At 35.5% G+C, this 11,507-nt stretch overlaps 1 pseudogene; it reads left to right on the plus strand.

Annotated features, from left to right (window-relative positions):
• The first annotated feature begins 3,064 nt into the window (after window positions 1-3,064).
• Window positions 3,065-3,162, plus strand: LOC124899077 (annotated as a pseudogene).
• Window positions 3,163-11,507: the final 8,345 nt, after the last annotated feature.

The raw sequence follows: 11,507 nt of genomic DNA on the forward strand, positions 1-11,507 counted from the left end.
GCTTTCCCTTAGTGTAATGCTCCACTAATATTGGAATATAAAACTTAGGATCAATTAGGACTTTTATAGGTTGTAATGTAGGCTAAGGGATGGGTAGGAACTATTTTCGCCAAGAACAGTGACTAACCTCTCTAAGCGCTTTAATACACTACTTTAGGCAATTAAAACCACTCTTTAACAATCAAATTACACTCTTTTTTACTACCCCATTCTCTTGTTTTTCACCCCATACCTTTTAAGAATTTTCACAAAAACATAGTGGGTGCATTGTTTATTCCTTCAAAATTCAATTTTTCTCATTTTTTTCAATCATGGGAATATTTCTAACACCATTTATATAACTCCCAACCATAAAACATCAAATATAAACACCAATAACTATTGTCTTTGGGTATCAATTTCACCCGTGTCTTCTTTAATTTCTCAAACACTTTTATCAATTGTTTATTTTTTTCAATTAAAGAACTTAAGAGATTTTTGGATCAAATTATGATCTGTAAAAGAAGAGAATTAGGATACTTATGAGGTTTCTAAAGAAAAGCTAAAGGTTTAATGGGGTTTAACTTGGATAATGCATAAGGGTAGATAAAAAGAAGGTATAAAACAAGGCTATCAATGAAATGACAATATCATCTCCTAAACCCACATTCTTTCTTTCACTTCACACACACCGAGAAAGTTCTATACATCACATGCAACAAGGAATAAACAAAAATGTCACATCACATGTGGCACATGCTCAATTCACATAGGATCATCATAGACTCTCAATCACAAAATAGCATGAATTCCAAATTAAGCCAACATAAAAAAAAGTATTAAACTTGAGCCTTAGAGTTTCAAAAATAGCAATTTATATCAATCAACATGCTTTTACAAACAAATCCACTTGCATCATGTAATCACAAATAGCACCAACAAGAATATCTCACTTATTTCTAACCTAAATTTTTTTAAATTAAGCCAAAAATTTGGGAATTTTCCCACCCCACATTTAAAAATCTACCTTGTCCCCAAAGTGAGTTTTAAAGTAAGAGATAGAAATACTTTTTGAGGCCTCTAGTGCTAGCTAGTAGCATCTTTACGCATAAATGGTATCCATGGGACCTCACACTCAATATTTGCCATGTTTCACGCTCAAGTTTATTGTACTCAGACTTTCCATTAACTTGTGACTCACCAAAAAAAATTAAGAGAAATAGAACCAAAAAAATTGATAAGAAAACATTCCTAATTAACTTAGGTTGCCTCCCAAGAAATGCCTAATTTAGTATCGCGGCACAACCCAACTCAACTCAACCAAATTCCTTCACCCTTTTACTTCTTTTTGGGAGCCATTTTTTCATTCTTTTCAGATATTTTTTAACTTTTAACATGTTGGGAAATGGTGGTTTAATTTTAGGCCGTGCAATCACGTATTCAGAATAGGTTTTTAGTGGCTTAGGCACCCCATACTCATCCCTTTCAAACACATTAATCATGTATAAATATTCATATAAGGGATTTTCAATAGGGGCTTTGTAAACATCAAATACCACCGCTTTAGCATCTACCCTCATCTTGAACGTTCCTTCTCTAACGTCTATTAAAGCCACTCTAGTTGCTAAGAATGGGCACCCCAAAATAATTGGTACCTGTTCGTCTGCCACAAATCAAGAACAAAAAAATCAGCAGGAATAATAAATTTACCAATCTTAATAAGGATATCCTCAATGATTCACTCTGGAAATGCTATGGATTCATCTACAAGCTGCATAACCACTCATGTCTCTCTTGGATCTCCCAAGCCAAATTTTCTAAATAATAATAGAGGCATCAAATTTATGCTTGCCCCCAAGTCATTTAGTGCATGGAATTCCTTTCCACTCAATCTGTATGGGAATAGCAAACTTCCCTTGATTTTTAATTTCTTAGTAATTTTCTGAGTCATTACAACACTACACACTTTAGTTAGTGTGATTGCTCCCACATCTTGCAATTTCACCTTTTTTCCTACCACATCTCTCAAATACTTTGTATACGTAGGCTTACTATGCAAAACATCTACCAAAGGTAAATTAATAAGAAATTTCTTGAATGTGTCAATGAACTTATTGAACAAGGCATCCTCCTTCGCTTTTATGTACTTTTGAGGGAAGAGCAGTGGCAACATCTTCTTTTTCTATGGTTCAACAACTTTTTTATTCAAGTACTCAGACTTTCTTGAATTTTTAGAAACTTCTTTATTTACCTTTTGGGTCACCATATCAGCATCTACCTCCTTTATTGCCTTGGGAGGTTCTTCTTGAAGCTCTTTACCACTTCTTAAGGTGATTGCCATAATGTTCTTTGGAGTTTTTGTGTCAGCTGACAAGAGACCTTGTGGCAAACTACATCTGATTAGCTAGGATCTACTTTCTAATTCTGCCCCCTTGTAACTCTAAACTTCTAGTAGCCAGTTGGAAATTTTTTAGGTCTGCAGCAAACTGCGTTTGATTAGCTAGGATCTGCTTCAATATCTCTTTTGTGTTTCTAGCTGACTGACTTGGTTGGTCCTATGACAGTGGGGCATTCCATGGCTAATTTGTTGGCTGAGTCTACCACTTTATGTGTTAGGCATTACCATAATTTGGCCTTTGAGCATTGCCTACATACATCAAAGATTCTAGATTTGAAGCACAAATTGCTGCTGAATGGCCATTATTTTCGTATACCTCACACCAATCTGTAGCTTGTTGGATGGTATTGACTGTGGCTACTGGTTGTGCTGTGCTCAAATTCATGCTGCTGAATAATATGTTGATCAAATTCTGTAGTCCAGAAACCTACGCTGATAAGGCTGTGAATTGGCCTACTTCCAATAAACTCGCAATACTTTTTGTGGCATTTCTTGAATCTAAATGCCATTCTAGATTTCCTTGTGCTATGAGGTTCAGCAATATGTGGAGCTTATCATAAGTTAATTCCAGCGCTTGACCACCTGCGGTTGAATCTACCAAAATCTTCGTATTGTGATCAAGAGCTTTTACAAAAGTATAAGCAAGTACCTCATTCGACTGTTGGTGGTGTGTACACTCCTGAAGAAGAGCCTTGAAGCATAAGAAGAGCCTTGAAGCATTCTCAAGCATGATAGAGGTTTTCATCAGGCTTTTGTTTGAAGCTCGCAATCTCACTGCAAAGTCTGGCAGTCTTGCCTTATGGAAATAATATGATGAGGAACTTTCTGGCTAAGTCGTACCATGATGTGATTGAATTGGTCGGCTCTGTATTCAACCATCTTTTAGATTTCCCTAAAAGTGAATGGAGAAACAGTGCCAGCCTCACTTAATCTGGAGTCACCCAAGTCAAAGTAAATGTATCTATAAGCTCAATAAAGGTCTGGAAGTGGACTTATGGATCCTCATGTGAAAGCCCTGCAAACTGTCCACTGCTAATAAGAAGCTTAACCATATTGTGTTTCAACTCAAAATTCCCCCCAACTACCTATCTTTGAATTAGGGAAGTCAAGTTCGTTGGAAGTGGGACTGCCACTTCTCTAACCTTCCGACCAGCTACTTATTGTTCAGCTACAGGAACAATTTTATCTTGTCCTTCTTGGATTTTAGGAATTTTAGGGAGAAGGATTACTTCTCTCCTGCGTTAGTGGTAAAGTTTTTCAAGTTTTGGGCTTGGTTCTACAAACTCCCGATCCCTTGCCAGCTTATCAACTTAAACCTGTTTCCCGCAAGAACAAAACCAAAACCAAGCATAAGAACACCATATAAACCTAAAACTAAAACTAAAATAAATAATTAACAACTAACAACTCCCCAACTATAGCGCCAAAAATTTGACAGCACCCAAGCACACACGCAAGTGTACGTGGTCTAATCATATAGTAAAGTGGCCTTCAAGAAATCCCAAGTATCAATCTCTCAGGGACTTGCGTTTGCTGACTATCCAATTCTTGTTTAACAATTGAGAAAAAGTAAACAAAAAGAGATTTTGTAAATTAAAATTATAATAAAATAAATAATGCATAAAAATAAAAGTCTTGGGACAATCAATGAATTAAAACCCAAGGTTAAAGCACTTCGAACAATCATACTATGTTATTGAATTTCCTTTATTACAGCTACATCGTTGAGCAGAGATGTAATAATCTAATTAAGTGAATTAAAGATATCATCCTACATTTGAATCAAGGAAGGCATCTAAGTACATACCTATCCTAGATGCTAAGTTTAATTCTCTATTTCATAAAAGAATAAAAATCCAAACTTTATTTATTCCCGTGTTCTAGCTCCCTATTCCCTCTCCCGAGATCAAAAGACCGACAATATATGTATTTTATGAGTGATAAATCCATAAAATAATTAAAACAAGAATAAACAAACAACCAAATATGATAAGCAAAATTAATCAAAATTAATCCAAAATAATAGTACTGATGTTCTTGGCTTTAACCCTGGAAAGAGACTTTTTAACCGATAATATTCATAATCATGATCCAAATAATTGAATACATGAGATAAAGAATTAACAACTAAAATAAAAAATATTAAACAAAACCTAAAAGTGTGCAGCCTCCAAAAATTATTCCACTCTGTCCACAAAATCATTCCAGGTGTTGTCCACCATCACACCGTCCTAGGTGTCCAAGTATTAATCCAAGCTGTCCAGCTTTTTGTGTCCAACAACAATTGCATATGTACATTATAAAATATTCCCAATTTTTGTTGGATTAAAAATGCTGTCACGTTTTCCCAGAAATTCCCATCAATTTTCCTTCTCCACTTTAATAAAATGTGCCTTTTGCCTAACCTTTATATTTAATATCCACTAATTTTAATTGGGATTATGTAATACCTTGTACTTCTACCTAACTTTAAATCATCCCAAGAATGTTTGAAACTTAACTTGGAAGATAAATTCATTTGTGTACATATGGAATTTTTAAGATTTTCACTTTTTATTGAGTGGAAAATTGAATTAACTTTCCAACGATATCAATTTAATCCAAATTTGGTATCGGAGTAAAAAGTTATGGACATTTTACCGAGAGCTGTCAAAACTGCCTAGGTGCGACGGGCAGGTTGACGGACTGTCGATCTAGCGACGGACCGTCACCTAGACCATCGCAGCTAAGGCATTAAGTTAGTCTTTTAGCTAAGGTGCAATGTACAGGTTGACGGACCGTCAAACTTGCGGCGGACCATGGCCCAAGCTGTTGCTACTAAGGCAGTGAGTCCCTATTCTGGCCCAGGAGCGACGGTCAGAATGATGGACCATCGAGCCAGCGATGGACCATCGCATGAGCCATCATAGATCCCATTCAGCTAATTCTAAGCCATTTCTAAAAGGGTATTTAGGTCTTTTTCCATCTATTTTAACCCCTAATTATACCAGACCATAGCCCATAACTTCATTATCCATCTACAACATCAAATTAGGATTTTCTCTCAAAGATAATTCCCAAGAAACAAGATCCAAATCATTCTTCAAGAAACTAAGAGATTCCAAGTTCCTCAAGTCCAAGAACTTCAAGAAACTCACAGTTAAGTTATGTCATGTGTTGATTCATGGGTCCCTTTCACCAATGATGCTCAAGAATTTCTTTTCAAAATCCAACATTTGTGTATTTATGAATGTTCATGATTCAAATTGAATTGAAATTCATGTTCATGAAATTATATACTCCAATGATTGACCCTAGGATGTGGTGATTTGCATAATAATCATGATAAATCTTTAAATTTACACGTTGATTAATGTATCTATGATTATTAGATGTGTTGATGATTGTATAACCAAAGCATGCTCCTCATGTGTTCGATTAAATGCCTATGTGAAAGAAAAGTGTCATACTAGTATGATAATATGAAATCCCCAATCATGTACCAGTTTATGCATGTCAAATGTTTGATGAAATGTCATATTCAATGAATTATGGATACATGTGTAACCCTTACGGTGCTTTAGAACTTCTACTTCATGAAATCTCCAACTTATTGTATTATAGATTGTAATGTTGGTTATGTTTTCAAGAAAGTCATGTTTTGTTAGTTTCCTTCTATCGAGTCCTGTGGGTACTTGTACCCGAAAATTTATATATGTGCCTAGAATCAATGTCATGTTTTCAAGATACTCTCAGTCAAGCCATGATCCATAGAATTTCGTCAGTCTCATGACTCAGGAAAAACTCAGTAATCTCAGTAGTATTCCATTAGTCAACAGAACTTAGTTAACTCAGTCCAGTCAGTTTAGTTAATCATGTTTAGTGTCTATTCAGATAGAAGTATAAATTAGCACCGAGAAAACCCAAGGATGGGAACCCACCTATTATATGAGGGTGTGATTCTTAGAAGCAATCCTTGCATTTCAGAACTACGTAGCTAGTGTAGGTTGAGACATCATAACCTGTATGAGGGTAGATGAGGTGGCTTAACCTATTATATGAGGGTTCCCACCATTCTCATGAGAGTTACCTGTTATATGAGGGTTACTCACAAATTGTCCTTACCAGTGGTGCGGTATTGACACCTTTTTAATTGGGGTTACAGATTGAATCCCAACTCAACTATATTGTGTTATTTAGGGTATGTCGATTAGATGACTATTTCCCATAGTTTAAGTGCAGAATCAGGACTGTCAGTTATATTCATTTAGTCTCAGTAATAGAACTTAGATAGTTCTACAAGATTCAGGATTGTCAGATACAATCAACTCAGAACATTACGAAACTCAGCTAGTTCCATCAGAACCTAGACTATCAGATACAATTGCTTAGTATCAGTTATTTCAGTTATACAGATATCAGTATCTCATGTTATCAGTGCTCAGACTCAGTAATCATGAACTCAGTTATAGTTATTATATAGTCATGCATATATTCTCACATTTATGTTATGCAATCTGTTAGTATAGTTCAAGCATGTGAACCCTTTTGCATTCAGCCTACCTCACATGCATACAAGTATATTCAAATGTATTGACGTATTCGTGCTATGGTGTTTTATACCATAGGTTCAGAAGTATGAGCTCTAGAGCATCAGTAGCATTCCAATCTCAGCAGTCAGAGTTAGCAGTGAGTCATCATCCTTCGAGGACATGACCATTACTTTATTATCTGATTAATTAATTTATTAGTTGGAGTTAGTTGGGGACATGTCCCACCAACTCCTTATTCAGAAAGTTTAGTCAGTTAGAGGATTTTCAAACTACAGTATGTTCAGACAATTTATTTCAGTTATTTTGGGTATTTCATACCCCATCGATATGTTATGTTTTATCAATTATGTTATAGTTTTGAACCTTATGACCTTAGAACCTTTATTTCCATATTTATATAGTATATTATGTAGTGTTCAGGCACAAATATCAGTCATGGGTTAGCTTGTGGTCCTTCGGGACCAAGAGAACTTTAATACACTACTTTATGCAATTAAAACCACTCTTCAACAATCAAATTACACCCTTTTTTACTACCTCATTCTCTTGTTTTTGTAACACCCTAATTTTCTGAACCGGAATGCTACACAGTGTCATGACCCCGAAGGGCCACAAGCTAACCCATGATTGATATCTGTACCTATATACTGCTTAATATATATAAAATACGGAAACATAAACATGAAAGGCCATAAGGTTCGAACTGAATAAACGTCTGATCACAAAATATCTAAAAAAGGTGTAACAATACCAAAACAAGTCATAAATACTAAAAATAATGAGATTTGAATATCTAATCTAACATTTATTCTGAAACCTTCTAACTGAATTGAATAAGGAGTTGAAGGAATATGTCTCCAACTAACTCCATCTAGCAACTGAATAGTAAATGTAGCAATAATCATATTGTTCGCGAATAAGAAGGACTCACTGCAAACTCTGAACACTGGAATGCTACTGTTGATCTGGAGCTCGTGCCTCAAAACCTATGGTGTAACTTAAGAGAAAGCACCATAGCACAAATACGTCAGTACGTCTGAATGTACTGAATATACAAGTCAGGTAGGTTAAATGAAAAGGGTTATATGCATGAACAATGCTAACTAATATGAATGTGAGAATACATACATGCATAAACAACTATAACTGAACTTGTGATGGTGCTGACTACTGATTTTGAATGCCGACAACATGACTTTACTATTACTGAGGTACTGAATAGATTATTAAATATTTCTGACTGTTCAAATTATGAAGAACTGGTTTGAATGACTGTGTCTAACAAACCTGAAACTGAATACTGGTAATGTGAGCTATGATAACTGATATAGCTGGTATAACTGTAATGATCGAACTAATTGATATAACCAATACTGAGCGACTGTATCTGACAGTCTAAGTTCTGATGGAACTATCTGAGTTTCGTGCTACTTGGAGTAACTAAATCTGAGATAAGTCCAATCTAGCGGGTGATCATGAGTATACTGATAATAAGGATGATTTGACTTAGTCTGAGATCAGTCCTATGTAGCGGGTGATCTTTAAATATAATGATTCTAATACTGATTAATTATAGTTGAGATCAGTCCTAGCTAATGGGTGATCTTGAATTTCATTTGCAATGATAAGCATTGATTGTATCTAACAGTATTGAATCTGTACTACTAAGCTGAGTTAACTATGTCTAAAAGCCTTGATTCTGTAACTAAAACTATGGGATGTGTTCATCTAATCGACATGCCCCAAGCTAAGCTGACTGGGTCCAATCTTTGCCCTGACTAGAAGGGTGTCAGTACCGTGCCACCAGTAAATACATCTGTTGTGAAGTCAGTCCTAATCTAGCGGGTGACTCCTGGGATCAGTCCTATACATATAAATGGTCTAAAGGGTGAGTCCTGAGTATTTCAGTCCTATCTAATAGGTGACATCTCGTACCTACGCTGGCAACGTAGTTCTGGAACTTAGGGATTACTTCTAGGGATCTCAGTCCTATTCTAGCGGGTGAGCCCCCATCCCTAGGTTCGCTCGGTGCTGAATCCTACTCCCATCTGAAAGAAACTGAACTAAATAATTGGGCTAAACTAAATAACTTAAATGAATTTATTTACTGAACTGATACTGATTAACTAAACTCATACTAGTGGTATTGTTTAGCGGAGCTAAAACTGAGTTTACTGGATTTCGATGACGGATGGAATATAATAAGTTCTGAGGACTGATTAAGAGTATTGAAGTTATTGAGATTTACTGTGATTACTGAGGTTACTGAGTACTGAGAATACTAAACTACTGAGATTACTGAGTTTTCCTGAGTCACATAACTGACTGATTTCTATAGATCATGGCTTGACTAAGAGTATCGTGAAAACATGACATAGCTCTAGGAACATAGCTATATTTTTTAGGTACAAATACCCCCAGGACTCGATAGAGGGAAACTGACACACATGATATGACTTGTTCACAAAATTGGAGTCCACAATTCAAAATATTATAAATAAAGGATTTCATACTAATCATGGTTCTCAGCACCTTATACATGGAAAGGGGAATTCATACAATATGTAATTACTTGCATAGATTCAATATAATGATTTTTCCATACCACAACCATGACACATAACAACAACATGAATTCATGTGAAATCATAAAGCATAGAGCATGGAATTCATATCAAATTATAATGGTTAACATTAGCTTGTCATTCAAATACTATTGAGTCATGAAAACTTGGTTTATCACATACTAATAATTTTATCAAACATCTTGCATGCACTCTTTAAGGCATAGATGTATTCACAAACTTACAGCACTTTAATCCACCCAAATTCATGGGTTCCAACTATATGATCACAATCTTCCTGAAAGTTCATCAAATTTCCACTCTATAAGACAAACCACAAACAAAAACATGAATACAATAATATCACCACAAAAAATTCATGATTTTGCTATCAAAGATTGATTCTTGAACTCCACAAATGAAATAAATCCGAGGATGAACACTACCCATACCTTAATGGCGATGAGATTGTTGAAAGATTGGACCTTCAAGCTTGATTATGCATCCCTAGTAGTTTTTCTCCTTCTTGTGCTCTTGGATAATGACCTTAAGATGTTAATAGGGTTGTAATGTGATTATAAGTTACAAATTTTGTGAGGTTAAGTATTGCTATGTGTAAGGAGTGTTAAAAGACTTAATTATCCTCAAAATAACTTAAAAACTAAGTGTTTTTCGTAGCTGAAATCATAAGTGTGCATCGCACACCTCATCGCACATGCTAAGGTGTACGCCACACATCCTATCACATAAGCTAAGGTGTGTGTTACACATGCTATCACACACTTGAGGGTGTGCGCCACACAACCTGTCGCACACTTGTTCCAGTAGCCATGTGCGATTGTTTATGCGTCGCACTCCTACTTTACAGGGCCATAACTTCTTGCTCGGGTGTCGGATTTTTATAAAATTGGATCCGTTGGAAAGATAATTTGATTATCTACAATTTTATGGGTATAAAATGCCAAAATATTACATATAAATAAAGTTATCCTCCTTCAAAGGTCACTTTTGCAGAATCACACACTAAAACTTGATGGATCCAAATGCTATTAGCTTGCCTTACTCTGAGTGACTCACATGAGCATGCTTAATACATCATAAGCTATCTTATCGCTAGGAAAATCATTGTAAATCATGTACTCAAATATGAATCACAGGATATGAGGTCTCATACGTAGGAGAACTGATTCATTTCCTAGCTTAGAAATATACGGGGTATTACAATATCTCCCCCTTAGGAACATTCATCCTTGAATGATAGTGGTTGAGATGAGAGAAAATAAAACTTACACAAATATATAACATGAATGAGTAATCATGATTTCATGGATGACATGACTGAAAACTGAGCATATCATACTATACATGCATATCTGATGCATGGGTAGCTGATTTATGAATGTAGGACTGACTATTTCGATAAATTGAGTTTCTTAAACTGAGAATGCATATATGATGCTTAATTGATAAGTTGAATCCATGCATATCTGATGCATAATTATATGACTGACATGATACGTAAATGTATGACTGAAAGTACTGATAAACTGATAATGTATATCTGATGCATGAATACATGACTGAACTGACTCACGAACATGTGACTGAACATGCAATGGTAAATGAACTAAGATTGAACTGAAACATGAGAACACGACTGATTCTACTACATGACATATGGACTGAACATCATGAACTGAACTGAACCTCTAAATACTTAACTTACAGTTGAGGTTTAACTTAAAGGTCAACTTATGAGTACCCTCTATTCTAGACTGAATTTGTTATGCAACGAGAAATTGAAGGATATAAGGCATAAGAGCATTAAGAGAAAGTGAGGTATCTCCCCCTTGGGATGCTATGTCCCTCTAAAAATGCTTACCTTACTGAGATACTGGGTGATGCACAGGGCATCTATGAACTAGATTATAATTAAACTTTGGGAGTCTAAAACTAATGTAGGAGATGGAGTGAACTTGCAACTACTAGGAGGTTCTACCTTGAAATAGTTACATTCTCTGAGATTTTAGATAG

Source organism: Capsicum annuum, chromosome 5 (assembly GCF_002878395.1).
Source record: "Capsicum annuum cultivar UCD-10X-F1 chromosome 5, UCD10Xv1.1, whole genome shotgun sequence".
In the NCBI taxonomy this organism is placed as follows: Eukaryota; Viridiplantae; Streptophyta; class Magnoliopsida; order Solanales; family Solanaceae; genus Capsicum; species Capsicum annuum.